The sequence below is a fragment of the Notamacropus eugenii genome, chromosome 5, assembly GCF_028372415.1.
Source record: "Notamacropus eugenii isolate mMacEug1 chromosome 5, mMacEug1.pri_v2, whole genome shotgun sequence".
Classification (NCBI taxonomy): domain Eukaryota; kingdom Metazoa; phylum Chordata; class Mammalia; order Diprotodontia; family Macropodidae; genus Notamacropus; species Notamacropus eugenii.
In genome coordinates this window covers 42,759,918-42,770,882 of record NC_092876.1, presented here as the reverse complement: position 1 = coordinate 42,770,882, position 10,965 = coordinate 42,759,918, and positions in this window count along the sequence as shown.

The following is a 10,965-nucleotide window of genomic DNA, read 5'->3' as shown; positions in this document are numbered from 1 at the left end:
AGCACAGCACCCTTTCTGATGTGGGCACATCATGCTGAGTGGTCCTGTGCCAGTGTCTCCCATGTTGCACAGTCAAATCCAAAGTTCTTGAGAGAGACCTTGAGAGTGTCCTTGTATCACTTCTTCTGACCTGCCCCATTCGGGTTCTCTATCAAATAGTCTTTTATGTATATGAGGATATATACATACCTACACATGCACACTTCTTCTCCAGACATTCAGTTCTGTTCAACTGTTCATGACCCCATGATGCTAGCATTCTAGGCCTTTCTATCCTACTCTACCTCTTCAAGTCTGTCCGAGTTCATGTTCTTTGTTTCCAAGAAACTATCTAGTCATTTCATCTTCTTTTGTCCTTCTCCCTTTGCCTTCAATCTTTCCTAATATCAGGGTCTTTTCTAATGAGTCTTGTCTTATTATCATATGATCAAAGTGTCATGCACACACACACACTCTCAGACACACACATTCATTTTTATACACACATATATAAACACATTGGAGAAGCAGGGATGTTTATCATCCCCACTAAGCTTTGGAAAAGATGAGTCAAATATATTTTTATACTCAGCTAATATGATGATTTACTTTTTTACAAAAATCTACAAAATCAGCAAAAATAATTAGTTACTAATGAATTCCAAAAAGCAACAACATTAAAAATAGACAAACAAAATCATTAGCTTTTTTCTACATTATTAACATAACCAAGATAACGAGAAAAAAGGGAGATTGCAATTAAAATAATAAAATGCAACAAGTCTGGGACTTCATGTACTACTTCTGCAAATAAAATTCTCCCCCAGCTTTCACAGAACTAAAGGAAGAGCTAACCAATGGGAGTAGCGGTTAACATTAGTCTCTTAAAGATGATTTCAGAGGCCAATATAGTCCATTCTTCTGGTCCTCTGGGTTTGAATCCCCCGTCTAATTGACTGCTACTTATGTGACTTTCTCAATCTCAGTTTCCTCACCTAGAAAATGAAGAAATTGGACCAGCTGTCTTCTAAGGTACCTTCCAGCTTTAATCTGTGATCCCAGGATCCAAATGTAACAGTAACTGAGTATTCAGTAAATACAAAAGCACAAACTTCCTGAAAAGGCATTCTTTTTCCGCCATCCCAATATCATATTGGGCAAATGAGAAACAAAACGGGGGCAGGGCATATTGGTAAAAGAGATTTAGACCAAAATCCTACAATACACAGTTAATTCTAAATGGATATAATGATTATGAATATAAAGAGTATGAATTCCAGAATTGTGGTTAAGGGAAGAAATTTTGATTAAACTTAGAAAAATTAGAAATGCAAGATAGTTTTATTTTATGGAATTTAAGTTCTTTCCATAAAATGAAATCCACATGCCTCAAATTAAAGCAAAATGCATTGATTAGGAAAAAAAAATGTTAACTAACTCTGAAAAATTTGGATATCAGAAATCTATTGGAGACAATCTATAATATTAAATGCCATTCCCCTGGTACATAATGGCTACCAAGGGACAAAAGAACAGACATCAAATCAGATCATCAATAGCTATCTGAGGAAAAAAGAAATCTTCCAAATCACTAATACAGATATCACTTCACAGCCATAAAATAGGAAGAAAAGCTTAAAAAAATGAATGAAATGATGTTGTGAGGCCTATGTTTAGATAGCTAAACTAATTTACTGGTACAGAAATGAAATTATTTTAAGATTCTCTAACATGATACAGATTTATGGAAGAGGACTGATTTACCTACCTACATACAGTGATTCAACTATTGTGTCTCTTACTCACAGGGCTTAATTAATGACAAGTAAAGATCCATTTTTACATACACAACCATGGTGGAGATATGTGTAAGAACAAAAACGTTCAAAACAAAAGATATTTACAGTGATAAATGGTGGAACAAATTGACATGTCATCGATTGCTTTTGCACTGTAAGGAAAAGCCAGATGTGGAGAATGCAAAGAAATATGGAAAGAATTATATGAAATGATGTAGCATTAAAAACAGTCACTGAAGAATAATATACCAGCTTACCATAGAGACATAAAGGAATACATTCAGGCAAATTATAAACTATGCTAGGGTCATATTACTAAAGAGGACACATCTATCCTCTTTTTAGAATAAATTATGAATTCAAAAGGAAGATGGTCAAACCGAATTAGTAGTAATGATCACTCAGTTGGCTTTATCTACTTTGGGGTGTGTGGGTAGGGAATTTGTTTGAAAATTTTTTTTTTCTGGGAAATGTTTTCTGAATCAAAGTTAAATATAACAATCAATATGTGAAGAATCTGTGATTTCATGGTGTGGGGACTCGAATCACCAACACAGATAACAAGCTATCTATATGTAGACCTATGTGTCTATTTCAGAATGGGTCCAGTACCTTTCGCCTAATTTAGTGGATAAAATCTTAAAGTTACCTAAGGCACAGAAATATTAAGTGACTTATTGACAGACACATAGTAAGTGTTCAGAGGTAAGATTTGAACTGGGTCTTCCTGACTTCAAGTTCATCAATATATCCATGAAATTGCATTTCTCCTCCATAAACAAAATAAAGGCATTAAAAAATGACGGATCATGGGATTATGAATTTGGAACTGAAGGGGATCTAAGAGGTCATTTAGTTTGATCTTTTTATTTTTATTTCACTGTGGAGGAAACAGATCTCTTCCAAGTCACACAAGTAGTTGTGGTGAGGATAAAATTTGGAATAAATCATCGCTAAGTCTCTTAATAGTTCCACATCTCCTACAAGAAAGAAAATAGCCACTAGTCACAAGGGAAAAACTAGTTTGATGGTAGAAAGACTGCAATGCTAGGATACTGAGTTTTCTGAGCATTGTATTTATTTGTTTTGTGTTTTTGGTTATTTCTGTGTTTGTTTTACCTCTGAGCTAGTCAGTCCAAGTCTACATTATTGTGTTCAGTTCTGGCCATATTTTTGGAAGGAGACTGATAGTTGGAATGTCTGGAGTGGGGCAACCAAGATAGTGAAAGGGAAGGAAACAAATATTTATTAAGGCCCTACTATATGTCAGGTACTTTGTTTAAAGCTCAACAGTTATTATCTCTTTTGATTCTCACAAGAACCCTGAGAGGTAGGTGCCATTGTTATTCCAATTTTACAGTTGATAAAACTGAGGCAAAAAAAGATTAAATGACTTTGAGATCACACAGCTATTAAGTGTCTGAGGCTAGATTTGGAGTCTCCAGGCTCAGCATTCCATCCATTAAACAACTCAAAGAGGTAGTTTCCTTCTCTAATTTATACAAATGAAATATCAGGACAAATCATTGTCTTTCAGCTCTTTTAGTTTACAATCATTTTGCATATTCCACTACAAGGGATCCCCATAAGAATTCAATGAAAGAGTTACAGAAAGGGTCGCTTTTCTCATTTTATGGGGGAAACTACCTAATTAAGGCTCAGGGGTTCAATGCAAGTTATAGAGCTAATAAGCTATCTTGACTTGATTCTAGGTCTTCTGACTTCAGTTAGCCCTGGATTTAGAATAAGACCTGGACTTGAAACTCATGTCAGTTTCTTTCTACATGTTTGACCTCAGCAAGACACTTCTTAAATTATTCCTCTGGGTTTTAGTTTACTTACATGTACAATGAGAAGATGGATTAGATAAACTCTAAGGTCTCTTTCCACTGAAAATTTGATCACCCTAGTAACACAGGAGAATAATTGAATGATGTGCCTTAACCAGTATGCAGTCTGGGAATTCCTTTCACCAATCTTGACCCTGTATAACTTAGTAGATATTATAGGATTACAAATTTAGCACTAGAAGGAATCATTGATGCCATGCATCCCAACTTACTCATTTCACAAATGGGAAAACTGATGACCACATAGGTTAAGTGACTTCCTGAAGATCACAAAGGTAGAAAAGAACAGAGGCCATCTGACTTCAAATCAAGTGTTCTTTGAATTTGTACCATTTTATATTTAAAAATTATATGAGTTACAAAAAGGATAAGTAAGTTTACTGTGGTCAAAAACAATAATTGATGAGAGAGACTGGATTTGGACCAGGATTTTCTTGACTTTGAGTTTAGTATTTCTTCCGTCACGCCTTCCTTTCTCTTGAACAACATGTACATCCCTGAAAATATTCAATAAAGACCTAGGCTAAGTGTACAGCATCTAGTTTGACATCTATATGCACACATTTTAAAGTGAATAATTAATAGCTGTCAATTTAATCTCCTCAGGTCAACTGTCAGCCAGTCTCCTCCACTTGTAAGCTCTGATCTAATTGGTTCCTCCCTATGGGGCTTTGGAAAACCTTTGAGCTACCACTTCTTAAAGGCCTGTCTTTTTAAAAAAGCTTCTCTCTTACTCAGTCTGTCCAAGGGCAGGGGCTGCTAGTAGCCTGGAATCTCTTTTTCAATTAAATATCCCATTAGACCTTTTTGCCTCAGTGGGCAATTTGTAACTCTAAAATGAACTCAGCATCCCACCCCATTACCTTTATTCATTTCAGCTTAGGGGGTCTTTTGAAAAGGGTTTTGGGGGAGATAATCCAGGTTCTTAGGACGCAGGGCATTTGAAACTCAGACTCACAAAGAGACATTAAATCTCCTCTCCTCTTTCTTATTTCCCTTTATTTCTCTTTTTCCCTTCCTTTGTCCTTCTCCTTGCTTTAAATTTCAGTATGATTCAATTCAATCAAATCCAAAAGGCATTTATTAAGGTGTATTAAGTGACTTATTACTAAACACACTGAGCTAATTGCTGGGAATAGAGAGACAAAATGAAAAACAATGCCTGTCCTCAAGGAACTCATTCTATAAGGAGTGTATAAAGATAAGTTGCTAAAATGATATGCAAAGTTGGCACGAAGTCTTATATTTGGGGGGGAGAGGCAGGCAGTATCAATTCTAGAAGACAGTGCCAGAATAGGGAGCTAAGTATTCTAAGAGGCAGAAATGAAGAAAGGGAACATTTTATGCACAGTTATGATCTAAATATGGAGGCAGGGATTTCAGTACTGTACAATAAATAGGCTAGTTTTCCTGGGATGTTAAATGTACAAGAGGGAATCATGTGAAATGTCAGGAAAAGTAAGTTGGATGTAGGTTGTGAAGCATTTTAAATGAAAAGTAGAGGAGTTACTATTAGATCCTATCATCTCTCCTATTCCTCTTACCTCATTTTATCTACCTTGTGCCAAAACTACCACCTTACTGAGCTAAGGCAAGGTTTTTATCTTTAGACTTTTCAGAGAAGAGGTTGGCTAGGTATCCAATAAGACCAGGATATAGTGGTAGGGTAGGAGTTTGGTAGACCTTACTAGACTACTCCTGCTCCTGATTTCTCATGACAGGTGACTTCAACTTTTTTGAGAACACTTATTATCAAAAATCATAGCACTAGATATAGAAGGGATGGCAGAGGTCATCTAGGCCAACCCCTTTATTTTATACATGAGGAAACTGAGGTGAGGAGGTTAGTCACACAACAATTTAAACTGTATATATCTTGCTTGTAGATAGTTATCTACATATTGTTTTTCCTGTTAGACTTTGGGAACCTAGAAAGCAGATTGTTTATTCTTCTTTTCTTTGTGTCCCAAGTGCTTAACACATAGGAACATTAGTAGATGCTTTTGGTAGATGCTTATTGCCTGACTAGGAAGTACCAGAGAAGAGATTTGAACTCAGATTCTCTGAATCCAGAACTGATGTTCGTTCTGCTATTTTCTTTTCCTTAAAGTCTGTAATCATTTTTTTCCAGTCAAATGGGATAGAGGTGTGCCCACACCATAAAGTGTTACATGGTACAAAATCTATCCACCCAATACAAGTTCCTGCAAGGTGTTAAATGGAAATCTCAAAGAACAAATTCACACTAGGTTGTGAATGAATGGTGGCTCCTCAACTCTGCCAAAGGTATTTACAATTCTGATGCTTTCTAACTTCAAAGAATTCACAATTATTATGATTTCAGGTAGCATTATAACAAAGTGCTATGAAATTCAGGAAGTTCTCAAACATATGTAAGAGGTTTTGTGCTCTAGAGGTGTTGTATAATCATTTTACTCATCCAACTCTTTGTGACCCCATTTAGGGTTTAACTGGCAAAGATGCTCTTCACTTTATTTTTTTTTTATTTTTTTTTTATTTTTAATTTTTTAATTTTTTTATTGTTTAACAATCACTGCCATACAATTGCGATTTTATCCCTCCCCACCCACCCCCCACTACCTCCCTCCCTCCCCACGACTGCATACAATTCTGTATAGATTCTACATATACTTTCCTATTGAGTATATTTTCACTATAGTCATGCTATGTAGTCAGACTAAGATAAATGAAAGAATCCGTATAACAAATCAGAACATGATACACAAACAGATACACATACACAAACATGATCTGCTACATTATGTGAGTGACTTCCATATTTCTCTCTCTGAGTGTGGAAGGCATTTTGCCTTGAGGTCCACCATTGGGATTTTTTTTTTTTTTTCAGAAGTTCTTGTGTTATTACAAAAATCTAAGTCTACCAGAAAAAACTCTCACACACTGTGGTTGTTGCTGTGCATAAAGTTCTCCTGGTTCTGCTCCTTTCACTCAGCATCAGGTCATATAAGTCCTTCCAGGCCTCTCTGAAGTCTTCTTGTTCATCATTTCTTATGGCACAATAGTACTCCATTACATTCATATACCATAATTTATTCAGCCATTCCCCAATTGATGGACATCCCCTTGACTTCCAGTTTTTGGCAACTACATAGAGTGCTGCTATAAATATTTTTGTACATGTGGGACCCTTTCCCATTTTTATGACCTCTTGGGGATATAGTCCTAGTAGCGATATTGCTGGGTCAAAGGGTATGCACATTTTTGTAGCCCTTTGGGCATAGTTCCAAATTGCTCTCCAGAATGGTTGGATGCGCTCACAGCTCCACCAACAATGAATTAGTGTTCCAACTCTCCCACATCCTCTCCAGCATTTATCATTTTCTTGTTCTGTCATGTTTGCCAATCTTATAGGTGTGATGTGGTACCTCAGAGTTGTTTTGATTTGCATCTCTCTAACCAATAGTGATTTAGAGCATTTTTTCATATGATTATAGATAGCCTTAACCTCTTCCTCTGAAAATTGCCTGTTCATATCCTTTGACCATTTATCAATTGGGGAATGACTTGTATGATTATACATTTGGGTCAGTTCTCTATATATTCTAGAAATGAGGCCTTTATCCCCGAGCTTAGCTGTAAAAATTTTTTCCCAATTTACTACATCCCTCCGGATTTTGGTTGCATTGGGTTTGGTTGTGCAAAAACTTCTCAGTTTAATGTACTCAAAGTTATCCATTTTGCATTTCATAATGCATTCTATCTCTCCTTTAGTAAAGAATTCTTCCCTTCTCCATAGATCTGATAAATACACTATTCCTTGCTTCTCCAGTTTATTCATGGTATCAATCTTTATACCTAAATCATGTACCCATTTGGACTTTATTCTTGTGTACGGTGTCAGGTATGGGTCTATGCCTAATTTCCGCCACACTGTTATCCAGTTTTCCCAGCAATTTTTGTCAAACAATGAGTTCTTATCCCAGAAGCTGGGGTCCTTGGGTTTATCAAACAGAAGGTTGCTATATTCCTTGCCTACTGCATCTTGAGTGCCAAGTCTATTCCACTTGTCTACCTCTCTGTTTCTTAGCCAATACCAAGTGGTTTTGATAATTGCTGCTTTAAAGTACAGTTTAAGATCTGGTAGCGCTAGGCCACCTTCCCAAGCATTTCTTTTCATTAGTCCCTTTGATATTCTGGACCTTTTGTTTTTCCAAATGAATTTTGATATTATTTTATCCAGCTCTAGAAAGTAATTGTCTGATAGTTTAATTGGTATGGCACTAAATAAGTATATTAATTTGGGTAGAATTGTCATTTTTATTATATTAGCACGGCCTAGCCATGAGCAACTAATGTTTTTCCACTTACTTAAATCTGACTTTATTCGTGCAAAAAGTGTCTTGTAATTGTGTTCATATAGTCCCTGGGTTTGTTTTGGCAGGTAGACTCCTAAGTATTTTATACTGTCTACCCTAACTTTAAATGGGATTTCTCTTTCTATCTCTTGCTGTTGAACTTTGTTGCTAATATATAGGAATGCAGAGGATTTGTGTGGGTTTATTTTGTACCCTGCAACTTTGCCAAAGTTGTTTATTAATTCAAGTAATTTTTTACTTGAATCTCTGGGATTCTCTAGGTAAATCATCATATCATCTGCAAAGAGTGATAACTTAGTTTCTTCTTTGGCTATTCTAATTCCTTGAATATCTTTATCTTGTCTAATTGCTACAGCTAACATTTCTAGTACCATATTGAATAATAGTGGTGATAATGGACAACCTTGTTTCACCCCTGATCTTATTGGGAATGCATCTAGCTTATCCCCATTGCATATAATGCTTGCTGAAGGTTTTAGATAGATACTGCTTATTATTTTATGAAAAGTTCCCTTTATTCCTACATTCTCCAATGTTTTTAGTAGGAATGGATGTTGTATTTTGTCAAAAGCTTTTTCTGCATCTATTGAGATAATCATGTGGTTTTTGTTAGCTTTGTTGTTGATGTGATCGATAATGCTAATAGTTTTCCTAATATTGAACCAGCCCTGTAGTCCTGGTATGAATCCTACCTGATCATAATGTATTAATCTCGTGATAAGATGCTGTATTCGTTTTGCTAGAATCTTATTTAAAATTTTTGCATCTATATTCATTAGGGAAATTGGTCTATAATTTTCTTTCTCTGTTTTGTCTCTTCCTGGTTTGGGTATCAAAACCATATTTGTATCATAGAAAGAATTTGGGAGGACTCCTTCTTCCCCAATTTTCAAGAATAGTGTATGTAGTATTGGAATTAACTGTTCTTTAAATGTTTGATAGAATTCACTTGTGAATCCATCTGGCCCTGGAGATTTTTTCCTAGGGAGTTCATTGATGGCTTTTTCAATTTCTTTTTCTGAGATGGGGTTGTTTAAGTATTCAACTTCCTCTTCTGTTAATCTGGGCAATTTGTATTTTTTAAAATATTCATCCATCTCGTTTAGATTGTCGAATTTGTGGGCATAAAGTTGGGCAAAGTAGTTTCTAATTATTGTTTTAATTTCCTCCTCATTGGAGGTGAGTTCACCCCTTTCATTTTTAATGTTAGTAATTTGGTTTTCTTCTTTCTTTTTTTTGATCAGATTAACCAAAGGTTTATCAATTTTATTAGTTTTTTCATAAAACCAACTATTGGTTTTATTTATTAATTCAATAGTTTTCTTTATTTCAATTTTATTAATCTCTTCTTTGGTTTTCAGTATTTCTAATTTGGTATTTACTTGGGGATTTTCAATTTGTTCTTTTTCTAGCTTTTTTAACTGCAAGCCTAAGTCATTGATCTCCTCTTTCTCTATTTTATTTATGTAAGCATTCAGAGATATAAAACTTCCCCTAATAACTGCTTTTGCAGTGTCCCATAAGTTTTGGTACGTTGTCTCACTATTGTCATTCTCTTGAATGAAGTTGTTGATTGTTTCTATGATTTCTTCTTTAACCCAATCCTTCTTTAGAATTAGATTATTTAGTTTCCAATTGATTTTTGGTTTCTCTTTCCATGGCCTTTTATTACATGTAATTTTTAATGCATTATGATCTGAAAAGGATGCATTGATTATCTCTACCTTTCTGCACTGGATTGTGAGATTTTTATGTCCTAGTACATGGTCAATTTTTGTAAATGTTCCATGTACCGCTGAGAAAAAGGTATATTCCTTTCTATTCCCATTTAATTTTCTCCAAAGATCTATCATATCTACCTTATCCAGAGTTTTATTTACCTCCTTAACCTCTTTCTTGTTTATTTTAAGGTTGGATTTATCTAGTTCAGAGAGGGGGAGGTTGAGGTCCCCCACTAGTATAGTTTTGCTATCAATTTCTTCCTTCAACTCCCCCAACCTCTCCTCTAAGAATCTGGATGCTATACCACTTGGAGCATACATGTTTAGTAATGATATTGCTTCATTGTCTATGGTGCCTTTTAGTAGGATATAGTTTCCATCCTTATCCCTTTTGATTAGATCTATTTCTGCTTTTGCTTTGTCTGAGATTAGGATTGCTACTCCTGCCTTTCTTACATGAGCTGAAGCACAATATATTCTGCTCCATCCTTTGACCTTTATCCTATGTGTATCCCCCCGTTTCAAATGTGTTTCTTGTAAGCAGCATATTGTTGGATTATGGCTTTTAATCCATTCTGCTATCCGTCTCCGTTTTATGGGAGAGTTCATCCCATTCACATTCACAGTTATGATTACAATCTGTGTATTTCCCTCCACCCTCTTTCCCACCATTTGTGCTTTTAACTCTCCCGTCTCCCTTCCCCTCCTCAATAGTATTCACTTTTCTCCCCCTCCTCCTGCAGCCTTCCCCTCCTTCTTTTAGCCCCCCTCCCTTTTAGTCCCCTTTACTCTTATTGCTTCTTTCCTCCCTTTTAGCCACCCTCCCCTTTCTTCCCCCTTCCCCTCCTACTACCTATAGAGCTAGTTAGGATTATCTGCTTAAGGTTATTGTTCCCTCCTTTGAACAAATCAGATGAGAGTACCTCTCAAACAATGCTCATCTCCCTCCCCTCCTTCCCTCTACTGTAGTTTTGTACTTCTTCCTGTGATATAATTTGCCATTTTCTGCTTCCCCCTTTCCACACCTCCTATTACATTCCCTTCTCATACTTAAATCATATTTTTGCCATCACATCATTTACTTTATGCCCGTTCCCTCTACATATATCCCTTTTATCATAATAGCTGCACAGTTCTCAAGATTAACAGGTATCATCTTCCCTTGCAGGGAGGTAAACAGATTGCCCTAATTGAGTTGCAAGTTTTTGTTTTTGTTTTTTCCCCTCTGTTTACCTTTTTATGATTCTCTGGAGACCTG